Genomic DNA, 26,570 nt, shown 5'->3' with positions numbered 1-26,570 from the left:
TGTTCCTAGGGGAAATACAAGGTTAAGTATCTATGAGTCTCTGGTCACAACATTTTTATAAAATCAATCAATATGCAACATTGTTTTAGGTGTTTTCTGTTTAAATATAAGTTTTTAAATATATATAGTGATTCATTAACATTGAACTCATGGCCAACAGCAGGGAAGCTGCTCTACCACATGTGTTTCTCCATAAGGGACGTCACAGTCTCCTTGTGCTCAGGAACACTAGGAAGCCCTTCAACACCATGTCCTGGGACATTTAAACAGGGAGATTACCAAACAAAGCACAAAAGTGCAAAATATGTGTCACAAAATAGACCACAGAAAGGACACCTGTGGACAGCATCAGAGCTGGAACCAGAAGGCAAAGTGTTGCTTGTTGAACCTCAGCTGAGTATGTGCCCGTCATGTAGCTCACATTTTTTCCCACTCTGTGCATCTCTGGGAATGACCATGAAAACACGGTGAGTATAGGTTTTTAGGTTTACAAATAAACTGCAGCAGGTAGGCAAAGTCAGAAATAGGGAATTGCAAATAAAGAGGATCCACTCATTATTATATAATGTCATGCAGCAGTAGCTGCTACGAAGAAAATTAAAGCAGAGAAAGTGGATAGAGCATGTCAGTGGTACTTTTTTTATTGTACATTGACAGTTTATACTTGTATAAGTTTATGGGGTACAAAGTGATATTATGATCCATGAATACAATGTGGAAGAATTAAATCAAGCTAATTTTCACATGATCCAGTGGCATCGTTTTTAAAAAAGCTAGAGGAGACTTTGAGGAGCTACCATTTGAGCAGAAACCTGAACGAAATGAAAGGGCAGGTGACGTGGACATCTGAAGAAGTCACCTAGGATGGAAGGATGTGAAGGATACAGACCCAGAAGTAGGTGCTTCCACAGTGCCTTGAGGAACAGTATGGGCCAGTGTGGCTGGAGCAGAGAGAGTAGGAGGGAAGTACCAGAGGTTAGGTTAGAGAGAAAGCCGGGACGAGATCACATCAAAGGCAGGTTTTACCTGGATAGGGTCTTGGGGTTTCTGTTTGCTTAATTTCAACTTTTATTTTAGATTCAGGAGGTACATATGCAGATTTAAAAGGGCATACTGTGTGATGCTGACGTTTGGGGTACAATTGAAGCCATAACCCAAGCAGTGAGCACAGTACCCAATAGGTAGTTTTTCACCCCTTGGTCCCCTTTTTCCCCTGCCACCTCTTGTAGTCCCCAGTATATATTGCTCCCATCTTTGTGTCCATGTGTACCCAAAGTTTAGCTCCCATTTATAAGTGAGAACACGTGGTATTTGGTTTTGTGTTTCTGCCTTAATTCACTTAGGATAATGGTCTCCAGCTTCATTCCATGTGGCTGCAAAGGACATTACTAACTTCTTTTTAACAGCTGGGTCATATTCCATGGTGTATATGTACCACATTTTATTTATCCAGTCCACAGTTGATGGGCATCTAGGTTGATTCCATGTCTGTGCTATTGTGAATTGTGCTGTCATGAACATACAAGTGCATGTGTCCTTTTGGTAGAACAACTCATTTTCCTTTGGTACATACCTAATAATGGGATTGCTGGTCAAATGGTGATTCTATTTTGCTTCCTTTCATGCATCAGGGAAGTCTACTGATGCATTTAAAGAGAAGACTGCCACAATCTGATTTAGTGACCTGTAAATATCACGGGCAACTCTGTGGAGCAGAAAGTGGGGAACCCACAGAGCAGAGCACTGAGTCTAGAGAAGACTGTGGTTGTCCAGGGAGATGGCTGGTGCTTGTAATAGTGTGTTAGGCGTGGAGGTAGGGATGTGGAGGGATTTGCAAAATATTCTGGAGGTAACACCAATAAGATGTCTAGCAGAATGGCTGTGAGGTCTGAGGGAAAAAGAGGAGTCACAGATAGCTCTGAGATTGTGGGCCCCATTCACTAAGTAGTGGAGGAGAACAGGAGAACTGATCACATCTGGGATATTTTTTGAAGGCAGAAGTGACAATTTGCTGCTGTACCGAAGTCGGGTTTGAGAGAAAGAGTCAAAGATGACTTCCAGATTTTGAGCCCGCAGAAAGGGGTGTCACTTACTGTAACTTAAATTTGGGAAAGTAATGAGTTGTGAGGGTGTCAAGATGTGCATGCATTAACTTGTTCTTCAGGGGTGTGTGTGTGTGTGTGTTTAAGAAGACATAATTATAAAACAGTACAGGCATCGGATATTCATCCAATACTTATAAATTGTCCATTGTGTGTGCTCTGCTAAGGGCTGGGGATAAGGCAGAAACTAAATACAACCACCCTGGAGGGACCTGAAGTCTATCTGGGGAAACAGACAACCAAACAGGTGACTATTAAAAGAAAAAACTCTCAATACAAGTTCCAAAGCTAGAAAATGCCAGGCAATGCTTGAGACTGCACAGAAAGAGCACTGGAGTGAGATTCAAAAGTCCCAGTGTATAGAAACTCCAATTTCTCTGAAGAAAGACACGAGAAAGTATAATTTTGCTGGCCTCAAACACACAGTCAAAAATTTTCAGCTCAGGTGGTTCAGCTGATGATTAAATTGCTTCTAGAATCTCCTTGGGAAGAAAGGGTTATGAGAAACCTAACCAGGCAGGCCCATAGCCACCGTAAATGTAGTACCATATAAATGCCTTGTTGCTCAAAGGACAGCCCACAGCTATCAGGACCTGGCTCTCCTCCTCATATTCATTCATTCTACCAATTGATCTTGCCTCCAGATGCACTTGTTGCTTTTAAAGTGTAACCAAGGGCCACTCTCAGGGAGAGACGCCAACAGAGCTAAAAGCCCTTATGCAAGGGAATTACCTCCACAAACAAAACACAAATTCCTCCAAGGTTTGAGCAAGGGCAAAACAGCTCTCTTGAGGAATATCTCTGTTGAAGGAAGGGTACTTTTTCCTCTGAGTTTGTTTCTACCTTTCTCTCTGGTCCCAGCACTGGCAGAGATGAAACTGAAAAATGAGACACAATCCTTTCCCTTAGTTCCCTTGGTACAGCAGCTAGAGGCCAGCATTTTCAAAAAGAACTCACTATAGAAATTCAAGAGGGAAATAAACAAAGAAAGTATAAAATCTGTAAAATCGTTGCACTTACAAAGCAGAGGTTCCTGACCTTACAATAGCTAAGAAATGTTACTTACCAGGCACATAGGCCTGTTTTGTTACACATTCTGTCTGAAAGCTTCAAACCCAGAAAACACCTTTAATTCCTAAGCAGGCAGTTGGTGCAAACGCATACATTTATATGTATAAAACAATAAGGCTTGCTTTGCTGTCCATTTTGGATGATGCCTGAAGTAGAAACTCCAATCCAGTGACTGTTTGTGGGGTAACGAGTGGGGACTGGGGACTGGGGCTGTTGAAGCTTCCCTTGGCAAACAAAAATGCAAAACTCATATGCTTTCAAACATGTAACAGTAAAGACATGGGTTAGGCAAAGATCTGATCTCCTCTTCTCCATTTCCCCTGCCCCATTCTCTTCCTATTTCAGGGCTGTGGGTTCTCATGAAATCAATGCTGGAGTCCTTTTCTACAGCTAATAACTCTGGCAGACGGGCCTACATCCTTGTCTGACTGCACAGTGACCCCACACCCCTCCACTGTTGTCAACATGACACCTCAAAGAACAGTGACAGACAAAAGTCAAATGCACTCCTAGCTATTTTAATGGACATGAGAACAACAAAAAAAAGAGTGTGCCACCTTTTGAGGAAAACCAGTAAGGTCACCCACAAAATCACAGTGGGGTCCATGGAATTTACTCTCACCCACAGTTTACTTTTGTGTTACTGAATATCACAAACTATACAGTGTGAAGCACACATTGCTACAGATGCCTCCTCCCATCACTTTGCTTTCTTATTTGACACGAACATTATTGCACAAAGAACACTGAACACTGAACCCTGACAGTGTTTCCATGACAAAGTCAAATTACAAGGATAAACATAATTAGGCTGGGAAAGGAGAGACTGGCTTCTTCTTGGGCCAGTGCCTTCCCATCTCCTTGCCTGCATGAGTAAGTGAATTGGAACTATGCTGCATGTGAATTTGCCCTCCGGTTTCCAACTGGATTTTATGGTTTGATAATTTCATACTATTTGTCTCCCCACTATCCTATCCTATCCCCATTCAGAGTTCATAATTTGCCAGGAAACTTAGAATTTATTTTCCATTTCTTTCTCACTGCATTGCTCAGCAACCACAGAGATGCCTCGGACTGATTTTCCAACACCCCCCACCATTTTCCCCAGGCGAGGAACACAGTTTCTGTTGGACCCATCATTTGGATGTGCTCACTCTCTGTGGCATGATTTATAGAAAGGCAGCCTCAATTACAATTTCTCTTACTTTTTGCATTGACTAAAATGCTGAAAATACAGAACTGCCAAGATGGCACGGTACACAGCCTGCAACTCAAACAGCTTAGTGCGACAGCCCCAAGCAAAAAAAGAAACAAACAAATAAACAACTAAAAAAAACCACTGCTCTGCCAAGAACAATCACTCAATCCATCAGCACCAAAGATGGGAAGACCATGAGATGTTTTCCTAACTCAGAAAGGAGGCTCCCCCTCCAGTTCTCCACCCTCCAACCATTGGGAACTCTCTGCTCTCTTTCTTCTGGCTGGGAGCTTAGAGGCACTCATTGTCATGGGCCAAGCAATTTCAGGAGCAGCAGCCAGCAGACAGGAATTGGGGGATTAAAACATAAATCTGCATATGTGCTTCTATTTCCAGACCTTGTTTACACACAGTAATAAAAAATGAAGCCAGTAACTGAAATGAAAATAAATAGACCCATATATGTGTGGGCTTTGGTTTCACTCAGTTCTGTTGATTTGAGAATGGTGAGAACTCCAAAATTGTACCATCTCACCAAATAGGAGAGTTTGTGGGAACAGCTTACACTAGTGGCATACAGCCAAATTCTCCTATCAGAAGGTGAGCCTGGGAAGAGGCTGGTAGTGGGAAGGTACCTTAATGTCGGTCATTAGCTGGTAGAGGGGGGAGCATATTAAAACTAGGCCACCCCTGAACTACCCTCTGCAGACCTCCCATTCTTATTCTTTTTTAATCCTACTTCTTCTCAAGTCCTTTTTATTATATCACAGCCTTAGTGATCATCATGGCACCTTAGAAAGTCCTGTTTTAAAACTCCATGTTTGGAAAAGGTGCTCAGAGAATGTCACTCATTTTGGGCTTACTAGGTCTACTTCCAAATCAAGGTGCCCACGGTCACAATAACAGTGTCCTTTCCTCACACTCCCAGTGTTTCCCACAGTAACATTCTGGATAAAATTTCTGAGCAGTCATCTCTTGACAATTGGGATACATTTTTATTATCTTAATGACTTAAATTGAGAATTGCTTTTTTAAAAATTAATATTTTTGGAGACATTTTAGGCTTATAGAAAAATGAGTGGAAAGTACCTGAGGTCAGGAGTTCAAGACCAGCCTGGCCATCATAGTGAAACCTCGTCTCTACTAAAAAAAAAAAAAAAAAAAAAAAAAAGAAAGAAAGAAAAAGTACAAAAAATTAGCTGGGCGTGGTGGCAAGCGCCTGTAATCCCAGCTACACAGGAAGCTGAGGCAGGAGAATCGCTTGAACCTAGGAGGCAGAGGTTGCAATGAGCCGAGATTGCCCCATTGCACTCCAGCCTGGGCAACAAGAACGAAACTCTTTCTCAGAAAGAAAAAAAACAAAAAGAAAAGAAAAATGAATGGAAAGTAAACAGATAGTTCCCATATGCCCTGTCACCCCACACATTTGTAAAATTGATGAGCCAATATTGACACATTACTAACAAAAGTCTATAGTTTGCATTAGGTTTACTTTTTGTCTTGTGCATTCATACAGGTTTTGATAAAGGGATGACATATAGCCACCACTGTACTATGATGTGGAATAGTTTCACTGCCCCAAAAATCTTCTGTACTCTGCCTATTTATCCCTCTTTCCCCACAATCCCTGGCAGCTATTGATCTTGTTACTGTATCCACAGGTTCACCTTCTCCAAAATGTCATAGTTGGAATCATACATTATGTAGCAGTTTCAGATCCACTTCTTTCACTTAGCAATAAGCATTTTAAGTTTCCTTTGGGCCTTTCCATGGAAGAACTGCTTTTTGTTTGGTTGGTTGCTAGAACTGGAAGCTTGTAAGCACAGGGCAGGAAGTAATGGCTTTTAAAATTATGAAATTTCTCTCTCAAATTTCTCCTCTCTGAACTGCAAGCTCTAAAGCAGAATGGACACCATAAGAAAACAGACGAAAGCTTGCGGCTTCCTGTTACTTGTAAGGGTAAAACCACGGAGATGGATTTTATATTATGCAGTGTGTATTTACAAATGGGTCATATGAGTCACCCAAAATTATCCCATCTCAGCAAACATTATTACAATTACTAGTTATTCAAATTATTCATTATTAAAATTGGAATGTGTCAGAGTTCAGGTAGAGGAAAAGAGTGCTTGAATTCTAAAACAGCAAAGAAAAGATATACATTCTATCAACTGGTTAATAACGTTTTAGTTTATGCTATGGTCTGAATGTGTCCCCCAGAAAACATGTGTTGGAAACTCAATCCCCAGTGCAACATTGTTGGGAGGTGCGGCCTAATGGGAAGTTTTGGGTTCATAAGGGTTCCACTCTCATGAATGGATTAATATAGATCATAAAAGGGCTTGAGGTTGAGAGTTTGATTGCTTGCCCTCTCTTACCCTCTCTTTGCCCTTCCACCATGGGATGACACCACAAGAAGGCCCTCTCCCAACGCTGGCCCCTCAGTCTTGGACTTTCCAGCAACAAGAACCACAAGACAATAAATTTGTTTATCATGAAATACCCAGCCTCAGGTATTCTGTCATAGCAGCACACAAAACAAACGAAGAAAGTGTACATAAATGCTGATGGCTCGAGTGCCAGTCAATGGGTGCCATCTGAGAATCTAGCAATGGCTAGGCTTTGTGCAATGCATTTGGGCATGGGGATGTCTAAGACACACACTCTGAACATTGCAGTATATGATCTCCAAGAAGAGGGTGATACTTGCAATAACCGCTACAAAGTTAGACATTATGTACTGTGGCCAAGGATATAGATGATGAGTATCATGGGAACTCCGACAAGGAAGGGAAATCTTTCTGACTGGGTGACATATGATGTGGTATCCCTCCACGAATGGCAGGAAGTCATTCATAAACAATGGCACAGTAACAGCACAGCATAAGGTAAATGGAGGTGATGGTAAGAATCAGGTACCTTATTTGTTTATTGACTAATTGGTACAGAATTCTCAATACTGTGATCCATGGGCCAAATATAGTTTTTAATATTTGTCTGTGATAATGTTTTGGAGAAAGGAGAGTTGTTTTGGTTTATTTATTTTTATTTTGCTGAAGTAGTATTTTAACGAGTTTGAATATCTTTAGGCAGAAGATGTGCTCTCTAATTTACCACAGTGTAAAACGATTCCTACTTATATCTTACTGTCCCCAGTGTTCATCTGACATAAACCTAGGGTAGAGGCTTTGCACAGAAAATAAGATGACACACCTATGTCATATAGATGAGTGACACTTCTATGACACAAACTGTGAATAGATGAAATTGTAAGTTTATAAGCTTGTAGTTCATCCTGACAGCAAAGGAGAGCCAATGAAGACTTGGTAACTTCATTTGGAAGAAACTATTTTATGTGGTCAGTATTTATGAGGCCTTTAATTTAAAAGACTTTCTCTCCATAAAGAACAAGTCCCATGTCTTGGATGTCCAGTGACAGGTATATGGACAGCCCTATAGATACCAATAACAGAGCCAAAAAGCTTCCTGATGCTGCAACAAGACCATGGCCACTAGGGCTTGGAAATGAGACAGTGGATTTCCTAGAGTGAAAACTTAGGCTCTGGTTTAGTCACTTGGGTTAAGTAAAGCCATAAAGCACTGGAGCTCTAAGGCCTTAAAATTCAATTGTAAGTAGCTGCTACTGCTGCAAAATTCATGAAATGGAAGGAAAGAGAAGTGAATGCATTTCTATGGTAATCAGTGCCCTTTTAATACAGAGGAGAATCATCTACAACGTTAGTCCAGAAAAATGAGCCCCTGCAACAAGCTAATCTTTAATTCAGCAATACTTGCATTTTCTTTATTTATTCACTTATTTACTCATTTAACAAATGCCTATTGATGGTCTTCTATGTGCAAGGTATTGTGATGGAAGAGTCACAATGATGATACGACAAATTCTCTCCAACATGATTCTTACGTGAAAATACAAAATGTGCATCATGGAACAGGGTAGAATAATTGCCTACCAAAATATTTGTGGCACATAGGAGACACTTGATAAATAGACATGCTTAACATTGATTAGATTAACATCTAATCAATGTTAGCTTCAGAGGGGTGTGAGGAATGTTCAGCTTCAGAGGGGTGTGATCAATTTCATTGGTGACTGAAGGAAGCCTCATGGGAAAGTGGCATTTGATCATGGAAATACATTAGCATGTGAGTTGCAGAGGTAAGAGAAGAGATGGAAAGAGGAAGGCTAGCAAACGTTTACAGAGAACAATGCAACTTAAACATGTCTAGAACATGAAGTAGATGAAGAGAAGTAGAAATGCTAGGTGGGATCGAGACTGAAAGATTCAAATGCCAACCTGAAGTGTGGGCAATGGAGAACTGGCCATTCTTCTATGTGGAATGACATACTATACAATGTAGAGTAGCGCAAACTGATTTAATGACATTAAGTAATGGTCATATTCTCCCTTCAGTTTTTTCATCTGCAAAATGAACCAAGAGTAGAAACGGCTTCTGAAGAAGGGTCAGATATGTGGTTTTGTAGAAATTTTAATCTGGTGTCAGTACATAAAGAAGCTTAAATGGAAGAGGCAAAGAGGGACATTTGAAGAATTAGTAAGCCACTACAGGTGTTGTCAAATAAAGATTAAAAACTGAGGTGATAACAATGAAAATAAAAAGGAAGTGAAGACAGTGATAGGACAGCCAGATATAATAATTTCAACATGGAGGACAAGAAAGAGGGGGAAGTCCCAAGAGTTAGTGACAGGAAGAATGGATGGGGCATTGATATAACCAGGGGAGATGAGAAAAAAAAAATCAGATGGGAGTTTGGCAGATGATGCGGACAAGTTTTAAAATAGTTCATAAGTATAACCAATAATATAAGTTTGAGAGAAAGAGGTAATAGAAAGTGAGAGAGGGATTCACTTAGAGTATGTAACTATAATTAGTCAAGAGAGAATTTGAAGGAGCAACTATATCAATGGCCTCTTTGAGCCTCTCCTGAGGGAGACAGTTCAATTCAATCTTTTTGAGCCCATTGAATTATTGTTAGATATTGTTTTCAAAAGTTAGGGGAGAAGAAAAACATAAGCTCACACGTAATAACCTTACAATTTAATTGAGAAAAACGTCAAATCCACGTTTCTACATGGGGCAACATAAGATATCTATGTTTTATATTTGTTGTTTTCCTGCCGTATGCCAACTTCTACATCTACCAGCAACCCCTAATTGCCCTGGGACTACTCCTCCTCCAATTAGTTCATGAGAGTTGTATAAAACTCTCCCCCACCTTGCGATCTGGATTAGCATAAGATCCAGGTCTAATCCAACTGCAGTGGCCTTGGCCATTAGTTTAGGGTGGGCATGCCACACAATGAGAGGCAGTCAGAGCCAATCCCAAGACTTTGTGTTAGAGGAAGGAGCCCTCTTTCCACCAGAGTTACTGACAGGTTAGGACAGAAGCATGGAGTTGATGGCAGTCATCTTGCCCCTCTGAGGGGAACGTTGCCTGAGAACAGAAACACCACCAGAAAAGAGAAGCAAAGCACTGAAAGATCAAGACAAGAGAGCAACACTGGTGCAATATTTGCTCTTAGACCTGGCTAAACTTGAAGCCAGGTCGTCTCTTGAACATCACAGCTAACTTAGCCCATAAATTCACGTTCGGCTAATTCAGTTGAGGTGTCCTGTCACTTTCAACTACCATTCCTTACTCTACACAGCATACAACCACATGCAAAACTTAGAAACTAGGTCCAGAGAAAGAAATGCATTCCATAGGTTACATCAGCCAGAAAACACCCCATGAAAGAGGCCAAGTCTTAGAGGCTGGTCCATTGCGCTTTGGCTAATACAATTCTTATTCCACTACAGGGAATATAAAAAATGATCTCAGTGAGCTCCTCCTAATCAAGGACCTCATGATTTCAAGTGGTAAACAATTGCATGTTTAGACCCAACAAAAATGTGAGCAAAGTTTAAGGGATAAAGAGTGGATCATAACAGACAAGGATCCACCCTTGTGAAACAAATGAAACTGAAGGAAGACCATGGCACTTTAGAATGCAGCATTTATTGAGCAACATTTTATGTGCTAGGACTTCTCACATCTCCTATCTCCATATTCTATTTCCAATAATAATAATAATAACAATAGAAGCCATAAAGCCCACGAGCGCCTTCCCATTTTTTTAGACTGGACTGTGCCATCTAAAAGTCCATGCTTTAACCATATCTTATGCTGCTAGCAAACCCTTGCAAACTGGCTAATCCAACCAGACTTCATGTTTAATTGATGCTCTTTGTCATCTCTGAATCAGTGGAGAAGCCTCTTTGTCAGCACCAGCTGGAAGTGGGAAACCACCTTCCTATTCTTTCACTGCATCTTGGAGTCCCGTGAGTCACTTAAACACAACTGCCCCTCTAAGGCAGGGCCTTCTACCAGTACCATCACCACTTCCTGTGTGAGGACCTCCATCTCCACCCCAGCTACAAACCCCAATTGTATAATCATTTCATGCAGAGACCAGCAGAAGCAGATGGTTCCCCCCAAAAAAAAGAAAGAAAGAAAAATCCCCTTCATTATAACGAATAACCTTGATAATCACCCAAAGTGGCAGAAGGAAATATTACTAGCATGGGAGAACAAGTAAAATTTAATCTTTAAGTGAGATGTAATGGAGTTTCTTGTACCACATCAAAGTCATTGTTAAAAATGCTGTCCTCCAAATGAGTACACTGCTCTCTTGATTCCAAGATTCAAATTCGTTTAAATACATCTTTCCCCCAAGGCAGTTTTCAAGATTAATAATATTGCACATGTTGTTTTAGGAAACTTTTTTAAACTGCAGCTCAGAATAACATTTATTTTGTGAGTTTTGAGTAGGCCAGCCCTCCATTCCCCATAGACACAATGAGTGGAGAGATAATGCAACCTCTACCAGGGACAAGAGACTGAAGTGGAGACAGAAATAACACTGTCTACACTGGCTGAAGGGTCCACCTTCCAGCCAGCATGATAGAACCTTCAGCAATCTTAATCTTCTATGATAATAATTCATATAAGAGGGAACACAAAAAAGTCATCACCATTTGAAAGAAACAGATACCATTACAAAATTAACAGCTATTTTTTGTTGTTGTTGTTGTTACTGCTGTTAGTCTACAGACATGGTGCTGAGCCCTTTCAGCTCTACAATTTCTTCAGTGTTATGTGCCTGCTTGCTAAAAATCATGTAATATTTTATGTTTATAAAATATATATTTATAGGGCCAGGCACAGTGGCTCACACCCAGCACTTTGGGAGGCCAAGGTGGGTGGATCATGAGGACAAGAGATCGAGACCATCCTGGCCAACATGGTGCAACCTTGTCTTTACCAAAAATACAAACATTAGCTGGGCATGGTGGCGAGTGCCTGTAGTCCAGCTACTCGGGAGGCTGAGGCAGGAGAATTGCTTGAACCCAGGACGCAGAGGTTGCAGTGAGCTGAGATCGCACCACTGCACTACAGCCTGGTGCCAGAGTGAGACTTCATCTCAAAAAAAATAAAATAAAATAAAATAAAACAAAATATATATTTATATAATATTTCTAATATGTAATACATAACATAAATTTAAGTTATGAAACAAACAATACTAACATTTGTGATCCTACCACCAAAAGTCAAGAAGTAGAACCTTACAGCTGGGTGCAGTGGCTCACTCCTGTAATCTCAGCACTTTGGAAGGCTGAGGGGGGCAGATCACGAAGTCAGGAGTTCAAGGCCAGCCTGACCAACATGGTGAAACTCCATCTCTACTACAAATACAAATATTAACCAGGCATAGTGGTGGGCGCCTGTAATTCCAACTACTCAGAAGGTTGAGGCAGGAGAATTGTTTGAACCTGGGAGGTGGAGGTTGTAGTGAGCTGAGATCATGCCACTGCACTCCAGCCTGGGTGACAGAGTGAGACTCTGTCTCAAAAAAAACAAACAAAAAAAAGAAGTAGAACCTTACTTCTTCCATTGAAGCTATCCCCATGATTCTTCCTGAACCCAAAATGTAAGTATTTGCCAGAATCTTGGCTTTATTGTCCCCATCGTCTCTTTGCTTTCAAAAATAATTCTACCCCATAGGTATGCACCTTGAAACATGATATTGTCAGGCATTGCTTGTTTCTGAAATATATGAAAACGGCATCATCCTGCATAAAACGTACTTTGATGTGATTTGTTTTTTCCATTCAGGATTGTTTTTCTAAGATCCATCCATGTCGTTAAATGTAGACTTAGTTCATTAATTTTCATGGCCAAATAATATTCCACTGTGTCAATATAATTTATCCATTCTCCTATCTATGTGCATTTGAGTTACTTCCAGCCTTTTTGCTATAACAAGAAATTATGTGTAAATATTTATACATGTGTCTCCTGGCAAGTGTTTCTCCAAGGTTTATATCCAGGAGTAGGTTGTTCAATTGCAGAATCTACACTTATTTGGCTTCAAATGTACTGCCAGCTTGTTTTCCAAAGTAGTTGTTCAAATTTACACTGCTACCCAGGACATACTAGGGTTTCCACTGAACCTCAAACTCACTCATACTGAAATTACAATGTTCTTAACTTTGCAAGTCTTGTGGGTAATAAATGGTCCGTTACTATAGTCTTAATTTGCATTGCATTGATTACTAATGAGGTTATGCATTTTTTCATGTTAATTTTCTGTCTTAGTCCATTTAGACTGCTGTAGCAAAATACCATAAACTGGGTAGCTTATAAACAACAGAAATTCATTTCTCACAGTTGTGGAGGCTGGGTAGTCCTAGATCAAGATGCAAGCAGATATGGTGTCTAGTGAGGGCTCATTTGATGGTTCATAGATGGCACCTTCTAGCTCTGTTCTCAGATGGTAAAAGAGGAGAATTGATCTCTTCAGCCCTTTATAGGTGCATTAATCACATTCATGATCTAATCACTTTCCAAAGGCCCCACCTCCTAAATATCATCACCTTGGAGATTAAGTTTCAACATATAAATTTTGGGGGAATGCAAACATTCGGACCACAGAATTTTTTTGTTAGTGTTTCCTATAAATGATATGGCTTTTCACTCCTTTGGCTATCATTTTGTTGGCTTGTCTATCTTTTGCTTATAAACTTATAATATTTCTTTATACAAAATAGATACTTATCCTTTGATAGGATTATGTGCAGCAAGAATCTTCTCCAAGCTTATGGCTTATCTTTGCACATCCCATTTTTGGAATCTTTTAATGAGCTACTATTCTTCATTATTATAAACTTTAATTAATAGAATTATATACATTCATCTTATGGCTAACATTTTTGCATCTTAATTCAGAAACCCCTACCTGTCATAAGGTATAAAAGATAGTTTCCAAAATTTTCCTCTTAAATGTTGACATTTGTCTTACACAGTTAAGTCTTAAATCCATCTGAAATTTTGTTTTTACATCTGTTAACAGGTTCCAATCCAAATTTATTTCTTTCCTATGAATAACCAATTGTCCCAGAATAATAATTAAATAGCTCACTCAATAACCATTTTTTACTATGCCAATTTTGTTATATTACATTGTTTTATATATATTTTATAAATATATATAAATAAAACATATATATATGTTTTATAAATATATATATATTTAGATCTGTGCTGGGCTCTCTATTCTGTACCATTTGTCAATTTTCCCATGCCTCTGTGTGTGTGTGTGTGTGTGTGTGTGTCTACATAAACTGAACAGCAGTACAGAATAAAACAGTAACTTCTGATATCTCTTAAGTTAGCAACCCACTCCAACCACACACCCTTTATTCCTCTTCAGGTGAGTCTGGTTTGCTTTTGGACCTTTGCTATTTTCTGTGCATTAGAAAATCAGTTTGATAAGTTCCCATAAGCACTTGTTGCGATTTTGATTGATTTGTACTGAAACAGAGAAACTTGCAGAGACTTTATGTTTTCATGCTATTGAGGATTCCAGTAAATGTACATGGTGTATTTAATTCATTCAAATTGTTTTTCCTTAGTGTCTTGTAAGAGTTTTAAGATTTTTTCAATAAATACCTTGCCCAACTTTTTTTTATCTATTCTTGTTGGATATTGAAACAAGATACACTGTGTAAATTATATTTTAATTGTGTTTTCTAACTCATTATTGCTGGGGAGTAAAAATCCATCTGATTTTGCTTAAAATAACTTAAAATTATTAAGTTTAATAATTTTCCTATGGTTTCTTTTGAGTCTTAAATGTAGAGAATCATATTATGTATAGATAATGACCTTTTTCCTTTTACTTATTTTATTGTGATGAATAAGCCTCCCAGTATATTGTTGATTTCAAGCTATGGTTCTGAGTATCCATCTCTTAGTCCTGATTTTAAAAGAAATGTTTGTAATGTTTTACTATTAAAATAACATGTTATATGTTTTTGGTGGATAATCTTTATTAGGTTAAAGAAGTACTCATCTCCTGGTTTGCTAATAATTTTTTGTTTACTCCTTTGTTTTGCTTTCTTGTTTTTCTTTTGTAAATCATTAATGGGTGTTCCATTTTATTCAATAATTTTCATGAGTCAATTGAGAGGCTGATGTAGTTTTTCTCCTTAAACATTTAGTATACTAAATTCCACTTTTAGATTTTTTCTAACATTAACATCTTACATTCTAAAAATAAACCACCCTCAATCATAATGCATTCCCTTTTGTATACACTGCTGGGTTCAGTTCGTTATCTCATTCAACCTTCACATTATGAGGTAGGTGCTTTACAATCTTTTTACAGCTTGTTATTTAGTAATGATACGACCATGAATAAAGGCAAGACTTGGCCTCAGGTCTGTCTGACTTTAAAACCCAAGATTTTAATCATCTTCCATGCTTCTCTGGATGCTTTGAAGTTAACAACTCACGAGAATGCTTCAATAAACAATATTTTCATAGTGTCCACTAGGCATCTATCTAGTCCAGTTCTTTTGTTCTTGAGATGATAATTTACTTATGCTTGACTGGTGGACCTTAGAAGTCAACCTCATAGATATATGTGTGGAGGAAGAAAAGCAAAGGTGGAACTTCTGGCATTAAAATGCTTAAAAAACAGAGGGTGGAGTGTGAATCAAGACTTTAGGCATGTTATTAGGGGGAACGATAGAAGATTCTCAAGTTACTATCTTAATAGTTAAGAAGGCCTCCTTAACTCTTTTCCATCCAGACTTTCTTGTCAGAACCCTCAACATTACCAACCATACTGAACTTCAGGACAAGAGAACATTCACCAGGAAAAAAAATGGCAAGACCTTGACAAACCATCCAATGTCAACAGAATCCAATCTGATTTCCTCCTTACCATGATTTTCCTTCACTTTGAACATGCATTTTTTTATTGACCTGCTCCAGTTTCCTCATATTCTTTTCTAAGAATAGTAGCCAGAACCAAACATCATAAAGAACTCAGATGAACCAGGGAGAACACCTAGCACTAGGGAGACAGAAGCTTTTGGAAACACAAGTATGGCTGCCATGATGCTTCATCCCTTCTATGTGCTTAAAAATCTGCCCACATTCAGGAGATCATGCTCTAGATGTCAATGTTATGCTGGAGACCCAGAGAACTGGCTGAAGACTGCTTTGAAACTTTTGCTCTCTCGAATGTCACTGCCTTGATGAGAACTTCCCTGAACACCCTATGTAAGGAGCAGCTCTTTTATCTGGACTTCCTCTACGCTCCTTTCTTGCTTTATTTTCCTTATAACATTTACGACCAACTAACAATATACGTTGTTAGGCCAATTATAACAATAAATGCTATAACTTTTAAAAATTTTACAGACATAAGAAGCTTCACAATGGGAAGGGTTTCTGGTTCTGTTTCATCATGAAACAAGTGCTGAGAGCAGTCTTGGGACATAGTCAGTGTTCAATCAACACTGGTGGAAAGAGGAATGGAAATGTGAAAGGACAGTTGGAAAGAGGAGAGGCCATCTCTCACTATGCAACCTAGACTGGCAAATACTTCTTACCACTATTGGCCGCTAAAGTAGGCCCTATGCCCTCAAAATGTGGTGTACCTCACCTCAGATACACATAGAGAGTTTCTTTGGTACTGGAACCAGCAATAGGAGCCACGTAATCAAGATAAATAACTGCGTTCACATTAAAACATCATAACCTACTCAGCAATACAAAGGAATGAACTGCTGATACACATACCAACATGGAGGAATCTGAGAATCACTGTGCTCAGTGAAAGAAGTCAGATACACGAAAGAAATGCATATTGTATGCTCTATTTTCACACAATGCAAACAGACAAAAAGCAGATTGCTGTTTTTCTGGGGTCAGAGAAGGGAGGGAAGGACTACAAAGGCATGAGGAATCTTTGGTGAAGGTGATAGACATGTTCCATATCATGATGGTGGTTTCACAGATGCTTACGACTCTCAAAACTCATTGAACTAGGTACTTTAAGGGAATGTAGTTTATTAGACGTAAATTATTTTTCAATAAAGTTGTAAGGGATAAAATATTGTAACAGGCACAGAGAGGAGCAGATGGGTTTTTTAGCCTGGTTTCCTATCTAAAGCTCCTATCTAAAGCCAACAGCAGTCAGGCTTTTCATACAAAGTCATCAGGCTGGACATCCACAAAGTGTAACATCAGCCAAGAAGTATGATGATTTTCTCTGCCCTTCCCCTTCCTCCAGCCATCACTCCTCCTCCTGAGACTAACAAATCCTCTAACAGTAACTCATATATGCACAAGTTCCCTTCACAAGCCTCACTGTGTAATCACACCAGATACTGTTTATATCACCCGTCACTTTATCGCTATATGAGGTTTAGTTAACACTCTGTCATGGCCAAGGCATAACCCTGAGCATCTCCCTGGAGAATCTCACCTTGACCCAAGCCTACCCCTCCATTCTCTAAGAAATGTTTAAACATCAGAAAAGTACCACTGAAAGAGAGAAAAAAAAAAGAAACTATGCTTCCAATGGAAAGATTTTTCATTTAAATGCACTTCATTGTGTGATGTATTCCTTTAATTAAAGTGTGTGTCTGGGTGCACTGGTTGCTATTACAGTGCAATCTCTCATGTTTATTGAATGCAAGAGTAGCTGGGGCAATGCAGTGGAAACTCACATATTAGCTAGAACACAACTTAAAGCTGTAGTTCCCTATCTTCTAAGCTTCTAAAAGGTATATAATCTTCAGAATGATCTTGGTTAATGACCAGTGTGATAAGATGCCTTCTGTCAATTTGAGTAGGTCTTGTCTGAAAAAAACAACTATTTCTCAAAGACCATATTTGACTTTGTCTTTTTGTCTAACTGAGATTCCATCCTTCATCTCTAGCAGAAGCAAAGAACCAGAGGAACATCCAGTTACTAGAGGGTTTGCAAAAGTAGTATAGGGAAGTAGAATTATCAACAATCCCTGGCATTCATATGTTACCTTACAGTTTGCAAAGTACTTTGTTTCTTCATGAGCTCCTCCTAAGGAACTTGTGGAGTACATATCGTTACCTCCCATCCTGATTTGGGAACTGAGACTCACAACATAGTGAGATAGCCAAGGTGCATGGGAAAGAGCAGAGGTGCACTTGAGCCACACCCCTGAATCTGGGTCCTGTGCTATTTCTGCCACCCCAGACCTGGGAGTCAGATTTCTGTTCTGATTGTGCCTCAGGGTTTGATTGACTTTGGGACAAATCTTAGATCATGTTTGGGTTTTTATCTCCTCATCTGTATAAAGAGGGAATATTTCAATAGCCTTTCAATTATTAAATTCGAAGTCTCTCTATGTTTCCACAAACTGAGAAATGGGAAGTCAGGGAGAAAGGGAGTTTTGTCCCATGGTCTTCTAAAAGAATGGTAAATTTTCTTCCCAGCCAGGGCCCTGTCGTACTACAAAGAAAAGCTAGGTTTTCCTTCAGTTTTTGAAAATTACTGAAAAAAAATGAAAAAAAATATTGAAAATTACTGAAAATTTTGAATTATATGAAAATTATTGAAAAAGTCATAAAAAAACTCAAAACACAGTCAAATATTAATCAATAACTGTAACAGATTAACTGTTTTCCTTTCCCTACAGTCTCTGTCTGGCCTTGCCAACACAAAATCATATCCTCTCACTACAGTTTTGTGGGGTTTTTTTGTTGTTTTTTTGCTGTTGTTGTTTTATTTTTACAGCGAAGACCTGTTCTTTTATTCTTCTCTGCAGCAAAAATTGTATCTCCTGAATACCTTTTCTCCCCAACTAGATTATAAACTTCTTGAGGGCAGAAACCCTACATAACACCCCTTTGGATGTGCCTCAGCATTTAGCCGATACAATTACATTGAAAGTATGCTTCCTCTGTTCCTTGAATTCTTCCTTCCACAATTTAAACTCTGCACTTTTCCAGATTCTCCTAAAAAATTAGTTTCTCCTTTGGCTCCAACATGCACTAGCGCCTCCTATTAGTCTTAAATCACTGACTTTTCTATGCCCTGTTTTAAATTCTTCAACTTGGAAATAAGAAAATAAGAACCAAATTTGCCAGGTTATTGTGATATAAAAAAGGATAATGCACATGGAAGCACTTAGCACATGCCCGACATATAGTAACTGCTCAATAACTATGCATTAAATCTGAGAATCTAAAACAGTATTTGTCTGTATTCATAGTTCTTCCTAGGGCTAAAGGGGAAAAGAGAAAAAGAAAACATGCAGCCACAACAGCTCAGGCCAGTCGCAGTGGCTCATGCCTGTAATCCCAGCACTTTGGGAGGCCGAGGCAGGCATATGGCTTGAGCTCATGAGTTCGAGACCAGCCTGGGAAACATGGTGAAAACCCATCTCTACTAAAAATACAAAAATTAGCCAGCAGTGATGGCATGTGCCTGTAATCCCAGCTACTCAGGAGGCTGAGGCAGGGGAATCGCTTGAACCTGAGAGGTGGAGGTTGCAGTGAGCTGAGATTGCACAACTGCACTCCAGCCTGGGCAATAGAATGAGACTCTGTCTCAGAAAAAGAGAAAACAAAAACAAAAACAAAAAAACCTTAGCTCGATCTTACCTTCTCAAAACTACCTTTCATTATACTTTCAGTAATATTCAGTAGAGTGGACAGCATCCTCTAACAACATCGTGCCTATGAAGCATCTCACCATGGACTTCTCATGAGTCAATGCAACAAAAACCATAGCAGGTACCAAACGATAGCTTAAAGCCACATCAGAATGATAGATGCATCCAGAATGGTGTCACAGCCTTCAATTTCAGCCAGGTTTGAATATATTTCCTCGGTCAGAGGCTGTTAAAGTGAAGAAGGCGATCTCTTCACAGGGAGTTTTCATTAGACATCAGTGAAATGCACACCTTCATCCAAGAACAGATTAAGTATTTACTACAGGCTGACTACTAGGGATTCCCAGAAGAAAAGACAAGGTGTCTTGTTCACTATTGCTCACAGTCTTGTGCAAAATGGGGTGGTTATAATATGAAGTGGTTAATGCTAAGATGGAGATATGTCTGCAGCAACTGTAAAGGACCTAAGGCAGCTTGGTAAAGATCAAAAAAGCTTCCCAGAGTTACTCAAGCTGAATCAGAAGTGCTAAACAGAAATCACACCATGCAATCAGAATCATGCCAGGCCGGCGACTTCTTTGTTCTTGCTTCTCCATTCCTCTCCAGCTACACATCCCCACCCTGCCCCCCATCTTTTAGGTCAACCTTCAGTCCCCTTCTTTATTGTGAGAAGTCCAGTTATACAGCCCAGAGGGACTTCTTCCCAGGAAAGAGGTCCCCATATTTCTGGATTTCTAGCTTATGTCCTGATTTCAAATTTCTGTCCTACCTTCTGAGCGCTTTGAAGGCAGGACCAGGCCAGGGTTTACTCATCATTTTATGCCCAGTGCAAACAACCCTGCTTGGTACCTAGTAAGCACCCCTATAAATAACTAACCAATGACTACCTATTTCAAGACATGACAATAAGTGTTCATGTCATGAGCTGACCTTGTGGCCAGATGTTTTGGGGGGTTGGGGGAAGGGGTTCAGAAAACACGCTCTGCAATTATGGCTGTGAATGTCAGGCAGGTGGATTTGAACCCAGCCTCTGCTGTTTCACTCACTTTCTTCCCTCTCACAAACTCACACTCATGCATTCATCTTGGAAAAGTTACTTCTGCTTTCTAGGGTTCTGTTTTCGTATCTATTTGTTTGTTTCTCTGGGAGGAGGAGGAGGAGAGATGGGTATAACCATGGTATCTTGTTACAAGAATTAGATTCTGAATGTAAGGGTTTGGTGCACTGCCTGGAATATAAATATTCATATTAATACCACTGCCTGGTATTAATTGTTGTTGTTGTTGTTGTTATGCGTATTTTCACCTCAACTAGACTGTAAAGATCCTTGACAGCAGAAATTATATCACATATTTTTCTGTATCTCTCATAACACTGAACACAGGGCTGCACAAGAAGTAGATCCCTCATAAATATTAATTAACAATTCGTTAAAATGCTCAACTACTAGGCAGAACTTCAGGATGAAAGGAAGTCACTAACACTAGATTAGAGTAACTTCCTTCTCTTCCTTGGGGAAGGAGCTTTCACTGGAGTGTGAGCTGTCACTAGAGTGAAGATCTTGTGCTGGGACTTTCTCACACTCACTTATCCAGTTGTTCAATAGGTAAGTCTAGATCACCCATCCTATGCAGCCTGGGCCAAAGGAAACCAAGTCTTTTCCTTCCTAGAGCTCTACTTCTACCGGGAGTAACAGACATGTCAGAGATAAGAATTAACATTCTGAATGATGCCAAACTATTATGAAGAAAAATAAAGCAGGATAAGGGGTGCCTGTTTTAAGTTGAGAAGAAGTTAGATTTTACATAGGATGGTTGGGGAAGGCATTTCCAAAAAGATGTAATTTCAGCAGAGACCTGGAGGTAGTGAGAACTTGAACCAAGTGGATAATCATGTCCCAAACTGTGCAAGACAGGACTGCGTTTGTCAACTGGTAGAAGAGCAAAGAATATTAAGTGGTTGGGGCAGAGAGAGATAAGGTCAGAGAAGTGGCAAGGGCAGAGAGAAGTGGAAATTCTTATGAGCCATGGAAGACCTAAAGTATACTGAGTGAGATGAGATTCACTGGAGATTTTTGAGCAAGAATGACATAATACCACTTACATTTTAGTGGATCAGTCTGGCTGCTTTATGGAGAGTAGATGGTATGTGCATTAGGGAGGAAGAGGTTGTTACAATAATCCATGTGAGAGGGATGAAGGTGACATGGGGACCAGAAGTGAGTAGTGGAGGAGGAAGTAAAGAGTGTTGTGATTCTGTTTGTATTTTAAAAGTAAGTCAAGACAATTTGCTTAGGGACTGATTGCAGGGTATGAAATGAAGAAAAGAGCCAAGACTCCAAAGTATTTGCCCTGAGAAATTAGAAGAATTGGCCGGGCATGGTGGCTCACGCCTGTAATCCCAGCACTTTGAGAGGCCAAGGCAGGTGGGTTACCTGAGGTCAGGAGTTCAAGACCAGCCTTGCCAACATGGTGAAAACCTGCTTCTACTAAAAATACAAAAATTAGCTGGGCATGATGGCATGTGCCTGTAATCTCAGCTATTTGGGAGGCTGAGGCAGGAGAATCGCTTGAACCCAGGGGATGGAGGTTGTAGTGAGCCGAGATGGCACCACTGCATTCAAGCCTGGGCGACAGAGCAAGACTCCATCTAATCTTAAAAAAAAAAAAAAAAAAAAAAAGAAGAAGAAGAAGAAGAAGAAGAAGAAGAAGAAGAAGAAGAAGAAACGAAATTAGAAGAATTAAAATGTGAGAGGAAGAAATTTAGTGAAAGGAAATGAATAGAAACCCAGTGCTACATTTTAGAGTGGACTATTTTGCATATTTATAAGATATCCATGTTGAGATATCAAGTAGATAGTTAAATGAACAAGTCTGGCATTTAGGGGAGAGATCTGGGCTGATAATTAGGACAAAATAAGTGGTATGTATAACTGAGAGCTGGATGAGATCATGAAGGGAGTGAGTGAGGGCAGAGATGAAGGAGGTCTGAGAACTGTGCCCAAGGGCTCTTCCTTATTTAGAGAGGTTAGAAAGATGAGGCAGAACCATGAAACTCTTCTGGAAGGAACAGCCAATGAGGGAGAAGATCTAATGAAGAATGGTGTTCCACCTTGCATATAATACTACCCCTGCTATTATTCCTCCTTCCCCTACTACACTGAACACTTCACTGGCTAGCATCTACTCATCCTCCAAGTCTCAGCCTTTGTATTTCTTCCTCAGAGAGGAATTCCCTAATCCCTAATACAAGCTTTCCTCCCTTTCTCTTGTATTACCTTGGTCTTTGCCTTCTTAACACTTTGGGTATGAATCTATTCATATATGTCTGTAATGAATATAATTTTACACAAAAATTTGTGTAATTCCATGTTTGTTTCTATGTATATACAATGAATATCCACCTTTAACTAACCTGTTGGCTACCTAAATGCAAGAGCCCTGGCTAATTCTACTCACCCAAGGGTACATTTGTTGAATGAATGTGAGACTAAACACCAGATCCTGGGCTAGTTGTATTATATTCATTATCCAATTTCAACTTAAGAGCAATCTTGTGATATTCACATAATTAGAAATCCTGTGGTATTCATATAATTTACAGATATGAAAACTGAGAATGAGAAAGTTTGAGTAACTGGTCAAAGGCTACTTAGCTAATAAGGAACTATATCACGATTACAAAGAAAACTCAGATCTATCTAATTCACGTGAAATGCCCTTTCCATATTCACAGTTGCCTCTCCGTGGTTATAGTTCAGTAAGTATTTCATGCTGGCCTGTTTAGAGAGGAGCTGATAATGAATGGTAGAAGGGAAGGGGAGACTTGATAAGATAGAACGTTGCATTCTCAATGCACTACCCTCCCTCTCCCACTTCCCTCCACCTCATTCTATTACCTCACATTCACACACAGCTCTCCATATCTGTCTGTGCTGATTATTCTCCATTTGCCCTCACCCCAAAGTAATTTTCTGACCTCTTCTACTCTATTCTGTACCCCCACAGGACTCACCCATATGGCTGCATTAGCCCACCTGGCTTCCTTGCCTTTTTCCATCCTGTTACATTCAGCAAAAAAAAAAAAAAAAAGGAATCTGGTAGGTGAGAAGAGAAGAGTTCATCTGCCCCACTTCCTATCCTGCCTAGACCCCATGTTTCTGGCAGAGGCTCCAATCTCTTTGACTTCAGCTGTTGGGTAACCCTCTACCCCTTAATTCCAGCTCTGTCCAGAAATTCAATAACATGGTTTCCTGTCCTTGCCCCTTCAGGCCCAGGTTCCAACAGCCTCCTACTGCTGCTAGTTCCTGGGTGCCTTGCCATGCCGTGTTGCTTCCTTAAACTCTTCACACCCCTCCGTAAAGAGTCCCTTCACTCTGTTTTCACTGGAATTCCAGCCAAGGTCAACCTTCTGCTCCCAGGCAGAGCCTGACTGGTATGGCATCCAAGTCCATCCCTTCTCTGTCCATCCTGCTCTGGCCCCAGCCCTGCCAGGCTTCCTACATAGTCCACGCTGTCAGGCAGACAGCTGCACTGTGCCCACTCTGATTTTATAGCTATCCACAGTTCCATAAAAATCAATGGAACAAAAACTCAGAGAACTTTTATCACACCTGAGAAATTTCCCATAACTGCCCTGAAATTATCCTGGATCTTCTCTGGAAAAAAAAAAGAGAGAGAGAGAGAGAGAGAGAGAAAGGAGGGGAGAGGGATAAGAGGAAACAAGGAGGTTTGACATCCAGGTGTAAACTACTGGTAATTCCCATCTTTTCCCTGACTGGATGAAAAATGAAGTGCCCACAAGGAGCACAGCCTGTCTGAAGACAGAGATAACGCCTTGTGTGCCGCAGGTTCTAAGGGCTGCACTGTTTGCATAAACATTTTCAAAGCCCCAGTTCCCAAGTGCACAGAAGGGAGCCCATGGAATAAATCAAAACCAGATCCAAATGAAAAGTTAGGGGGACAGGCGCCCACGTCAAGTTCCCTGCTTCAACATGCTCCTGCTATGACACTGGGAAAGCAAAATTAATGAAAAGTGGTTTGTACAGTTTATGTAAACATATTAAACACCTTGCTCTGCACATTTATCTGACACTAAGTGATTAACCAGTTGCATAAGCTAGTATTTATACATACCTTTGAATTTCACAACACAAATTAGGCTCCATTTATCATGAAATCAGAGACTTTGGAAAAAGCAAGCAGAGTTCAGGGACATTCTAGTTCAATCCCTATATTACAGATGAGGAATCTGACGCAGAGAAGGGCAGTGACACATCCAGGGTAGGCAAGAGCAAGGCTAAGAGCTGTGTCTCCCACTAAGCTCCTTTATCGGCCATGTTTTGCTATTTTCTACTGACAAGGGGAACAGGTTGTTCACCCCTCCTAGACTCCTGAAGAGAATAAAAATTAGAATTTCTCTAAATTACTTGAAAGCCAGAATAATATTATAATAACTAACATTTCCTCAGCTTTCACTCCATGTCAGGCAGATATTACAGTCTTAGTGGAGTAAATGATTTAATTCTCCCACCATCACTATGGGAGCGATGCCATTGTTAGGAATTATAACAAAAATGGAAAACCCTGATTCCAGATCCCAACTGCCAGGGTTTACTTCCCAGTGCCACCATGCATGAGCTGCATGAACTTTTCTGTGACTGCATCTATATCTATGAAACATGGATAGTAATAGCACTTACCTAGTAGGGTAGTTGTCAGTATTACATTAATTAATACAAATAAAGCCATTACAATGGTGCCTGGAACACAGCGAGTACTCTATATGATATTCCTTATTTTGCTGTTCCAATTGTGCTCCCTATTTTGTAGGTAAAGGAAGAAAAGCAGAGCTATTAAGGAACCCATTCAAGTACATACAAACACACAGATGCTAAGGAATAGAGCCGGGTTCCAATCCAGGCCTTCCGATTCCAGAGCCAATACTCACTCTCACTGACACTGTCCAGTAGAACTTTCTGCAATGATGCAAAAGTTCTACATCTGCGTTACCCAAGAGGGTAGGTACCAGTCACATGGGGCTACTGAATACTTGAAATGTGGGTAGTGCCATTGAGAAATTGAATTGTTTTATTTATTCATAATTAATTCAATTTAATTTACAGCCACATGTGGCTAGAGGTTTCTGTATTGGACAGCTCACCTCTTCACTACCTTATTCATTCTGTGGCCCTTATACCCCGGCTCAGTGCCTGATGCAGGGTAAAAGGTTATTCTGTGAAAATGAACCCATAAATGTTTGTAGGAAGAATGAATAATTAAATGCATGAACCTGTCACCTCCAGCTAGGTTGAGAAATGGCTTCATATGAAGCAGGGTGGATCTCTTGGTCTCCCCTCCTTTGTCACGATGCAGGCACCCCTTCTCCAGCCTGCAACCCTCTTTTATCTGCTCTTCAGGAGAGATCAGTGGGCCAGAATCAAAGGCTATGAAGGTCCTTAATCATCCATCACCTGGGGTCTACCTGGGCACACATCTTAGTGTCTGAAAGATAATGTGAAACGTATTGATCTCTCATTTTGATTTTGGCAGTCACATTCCCCATGTGTCCAGGGAAATGTCAAGAACCACTTAAAACAGATCCCACTGTGGGACCTGAAGAATTAAGATGCTTTGCTATGAAGTCAGACATGTCTGTGAATCTCGATTCTGTCATTTCTAGCTCTGATAACTTGAGCCGCTTGGATGCTCTAAAACCCTAGTTTCCTCATCTCAAAAATGGGAACAGTTGTGTCCTTTTCCAAAGGATTGAAAGAAATATTGTGCCTAAGGAGCTTAGCATACTACAAAGTAACTGGTCTGTGCTCATGAAAGAATGTCCCACCTCTCCTTTCAAGGCTAGAGTTAGCAAAACTGCTTCCTTTAATTGACCTGTCACTAACTGATCCTTCCTTCCTTCCTTCCAATGTTTTCCCCTTAAAGGGGTTCCATAGGCACCCTCGCAGAGAAGAAGTATATTCAAAGGGTAAGCATGAAGCTGAACCTGACCCCACATCCTTACATAAGTTTTGCACATGGAAAGTGCTATTTCAAGGAAATGTTTTGGATAATCAACATCACCATCAAAAAACATTTAAGTGCACATTTTCAAGTGGTGCTGAAGGAAGCATACGGGACAACACAATCCCTGCCCTCCAAGCA

General features: G+C 40.0%; 1 protein-coding gene across 1 annotated transcript in view; it reads right to left on the bottom strand.

The window, feature by feature from the left end:
* Nucleotides 1–26,570, bottom strand: part of SORCS3 (sortilin related VPS10 domain containing receptor 3) — a 609,576-nt gene that overhangs the window by 234,995 nt on the left and 348,011 nt on the right. The window lies entirely within an intron of this gene.

The sequence above is a fragment of the Macaca mulatta genome, chromosome 9, assembly GCF_049350105.2.
Source record: "Macaca mulatta isolate MMU2019108-1 chromosome 9, T2T-MMU8v2.0, whole genome shotgun sequence".
In the NCBI taxonomy this organism is placed as follows: Eukaryota; Metazoa; Chordata; class Mammalia; order Primates; family Cercopithecidae; genus Macaca; species Macaca mulatta.
This window is presented reverse-complemented; position numbering and strand designations above follow the sequence as displayed.